Consider the following 4,096-nt stretch of genomic DNA (forward strand, 5'->3'; position numbering starts at 1 on the left):
TAAACCAAACTTATCACTTTTCTAAGTGTGGCGTTCAACCATACCTTTGGTTCCTATCTTGCGTAGATAACGGGTTAAGGTTTTTATCAAACTATCCCTTATCATTTCCACCGATTTCACCTAAGTGTTGTTTAAGATTTGGGTCAACAATCATCTTTATTGTTGGTTCATTCTTAGCCTTAGTTGTATTCACCCATCCACCCTTCCTACTATCTTTTAACAATATTGTTTTGAACCTATTTTTCAGCCTTCTCAAGCTTATTTTTGAAACAACTCAAACTTACTTAATTTCACGATTGAGCAATCTAAACGACTCAAATCATTCCAAAACGAGTTCATATCATTTGGTATCAGAGCTAGTGAAATTAAAGTGAGTATCGACGTTCGTAGCATTATGGGATTGTAAGAGATTAAAACAATTTGAAAAAAAAATTCGAAAAAAAATAGTTTCTATTGAATTCAAAGTGTGAAAATCAAAATTTGGGGTATAAAATTTGTGGGGGTATTAAAAAAAAGGTTTTGAAGGTTTGTAATTCATTTGCTGCCAGAATTCATTACTCTATCTTTCCCACCATTTGGCCACACTTACATCATTTTCCTTTTTGTTTTCTAGCCTACCCTTTTGTCCGAACATCATTTCCTACCCAAAATCGAACATCAAAATTGTGAGCCGATTCCAGAATGATTGTTGATTTTTCTAAGTAGTCCATTGAGAACTTAGAGAGGTGAACGTGAGCGGCAAAAGGCAAGAGTGAGTCGTGAGATCATTAAAATGTTGAAAAGCCAATCTTGAGTGCAAACACTAGTGGAGTGCCATCTTTGTTTCCTTTGCGAGTGAAACGTGAGGTTTGTATTGGTAAAGTACTCATTTTAATCTTTAAACTCTTTTCTTTTCCATCAATAAATCATGTTTCGAGAAGATTTTTGAAAATTTGAACTTCAAGATTTGATGAAAGAGATGGACCGATTGTTCGATGGAAAATTAAAACCCTTACAAAAACGATTGGTTCGTGTCGAAGAGCGGGGCCAGCGAGCGAGATCCCAATGGGAACAAATTTCTCCAAATCAAATAACAGAAACAAGATCGTGACGGGGACAAATATCCAATTACTATGGGGGAAAAGACTCATATCGAGAATCTTATTCATCAAGGAAATCGAGTCGGTATGAAGCACACCACGAGTTTGAAATCTTTCGAGGCTACCAACGATAAGGTAGAAATTTTTCTTCAAGTGCCTCAAAGTATTCTTCTACGGAGAAGTCCTTACGAAGAAGTGAACGTGTTTTGTATAAGTACTCATCCATGGAGGCTTATTCACGAAGAGATTATCGTGCCTTATATGAAGATTCTTCCACTTCTTTCCAACTAAAAGATTATCATTCTAATTCTTTTGTATTATCTCATTAGGAATGTTTTTACTAACCTACATACAAGTTGTCCTTGTATTGTTTCTTCTTTTCAGGTTTCTAAAGACTCAAGTGACAAGTTTCAACTTTATTACCTTCCTGATGAAAGACGTTTCTATTTTGTCGAAAAAGGTAAGGTTAGAGGTGAAATTGATTTCTGAGTGCTTAAAGGTAAGCAAGGTAAAAAGTCTTTAGCCATAGAATCCCGACAATCAAATTTGAATGCTATTGAGATAATTGCCGATGACTTAGTGATTGAAAGATCTCCTGACTTTGATTTGATTAATTGTCATTCTATGAATATTTTTGATAATTTCATTTCAATTAGTGCCATGAAGAGATTTTCTTACGATAAATGTTATGTTGGCAAGTTTGTTGAAGAAGTTAGCTTAAATTGGCATAAGCAAAATTTGATCATGTGTGATAAAGAGTTGTCACATAAAAAGCCTAATCTGTTTGTTTGCGATGGTAACGTGAATTCTTTGATTTTTTTTGTAAAAACCTCATGTTTGTGCAAGTCTATTCGGATAAGTTTTAAGGGATTTGATTGTTTGAATGTAAGTATGTTTAAATCCTTCTTGCCTAGCATGTGTGATTTATGGGTGATAAAGAAACTCTTGCTGCACTTTGAAACAAGTAATCAAAATTGTGTGTTCAAACATGGAGTTTATTGTTCGGGAACATTGTTGAGAGATATCAAACATTATAATTTTTGTTTGAATAAATGTGTGAACAACTTTTGCTTGCTTGATAATTTGTTTCTAAATCTGAAAACAAAGTTGTTGTACCGAGATAATGTGCAAATGCAAAATCAAATCTTTGATCCCGAAAATTGCTCTATAGTATGGTTTAAATGACTTGAACATGTTTTGCATGCGTAGAACTTCAGTTTGTTTTGTGCTTTTCCCATGTTGCCAGCCACGAAATTTTCAATTCAGATTGAAGTCGTAAGGGAGAACTTGGTTTTTGACCTCGGTGCTTATTGTTTTATATTAATGTTCAAGGGATTTGAGCCATGGAATCTTATTTTCCAAAATGGTAACTTTCGAATGCTTTTGGGATTTGGTTTGTTTCCATTGACGAACTTATGGATTCATTATGAAAAGGTAAAACCAACTTCTTTGTTTGACCCCTGCATTGGAATAGGTGGTCAACTTTTGAATGAAATTTTGGTAATTTCTTTTGTACTTAAAATTCTTAGTGTCACTAATTTGTTTTATTTTTGTGTAGGCGACAATCTGAAGTGGTACCCTTCTAAAGAGGGAGGGTTTGCAAATAACCTTCTTTCTTGTCGAATCGTATATGAATCTCACATTCTTAAAAGCGACTTTGTCAAGTTTATGACCAATAGGGTTCGTGACCTTGAGAGATTTTTCGCGAGCAAGTGGCCTGATTTGAGGACAAATCGTCTTCAAGATGGAGGGTATGATACGATCCCATCCGCATCATGTTACGACACAACTCGACGACACTGAGATTGGCCTAAATGCGAGGGGCCCAAATGCAAAATGAAGTTTTTTTAATTTCAGTTTGTTAATTTGGACGCTGGAAAATAAGGAATTTGATTCATTAACTTTTAGTTATTTTAGTTTGTGTTTTAATTATGATTTTGCACATCATTAATATGTGTTCTGCATTTAATAAAGTCATGCATTATGTAACTTTCATGTTACTTAAGTTTGCATCATTAAATTAAGTTATGCATTAACTCATCTGTTCATTTAGTTTACATCTTAATTAAATTATGCATTTAAATATCTTAGTTGTTTGAATTAGAGTGTTATTTAATTTGGCTGTTACTTTTTAATGCATAAGTTATAGTGTGTTTAATTTTTCTTAAATAAATTAATTGTGTGTTTAATAGTTTTTTGTAGGAAAGTTCAAAAGGCTGGACACATATTTATAAAGCTACAATAGGGTTGTTCGTTTGCCAAAAAGAATCAAATGCTGTCACATTCAATTAGTTGTTCAGTTTTGACATTAAAAGGTGTGCATTTGGTCACTTAAATTGCTGGTGCTTAAAAGGAACGTTTTTAGTGGATATTGAAGCACTCAAAGCTCATTATGGTAGCTGTTCAAATGGACCAAGAGTGACTCTTCAAATCTAATCAGTTTCATGCACTCAAAGCTAGTTATAGTGCACATTAAAGAGGTGAATGCACAAGTCTTTTGACATTTGGTTTAAGGGAGAAGAAGGGACACCAAACAGTACATTAAGGGTTCATTAAGTCAACAATAAAGTGAAGAGACATGCCTTTTCATCTACACCAGAATCAAGTGAAGAGACATGACTATTGGCTTCCCTACATGACTTTAAAAACGAAATTAAAGTTTCTTAAAAACCTTAATTATTTTCTGGAGGTGAAAGGTCACAAATAGGCATTTGAATGGTCATAATAGTGCTTATAAATATATTGTAAGAAGACATTATTTTGTGGAAGAAGACTTTTTGCTAAGTATATAAACTTTTATTTTTTGTGAGAATTCTACTGTCATTGTTCTTTCTTGGACTGAAATGACTTATCAAGCTCAGCTTGTGGCGTCATTCTTTCCTTTAAAAACCAGACTTATCACTTTTCTAAGTGTGGCGTTCAACCATACCTTTGGTTCCTATCTTGCATAGATAACGGGTCAAGGTTTTTATCAAACTATCCCTTATCATTTCCACCGATTTCACCTAAGTGTTGTT

The sequence above is a fragment of the Gossypium hirsutum genome, chromosome D04 (genome assembly GCF_007990345.1).
Source record: "Gossypium hirsutum isolate 1008001.06 chromosome D04, Gossypium_hirsutum_v2.1, whole genome shotgun sequence".
Classification (NCBI taxonomy): domain Eukaryota; kingdom Viridiplantae; phylum Streptophyta; class Magnoliopsida; order Malvales; family Malvaceae; genus Gossypium; species Gossypium hirsutum.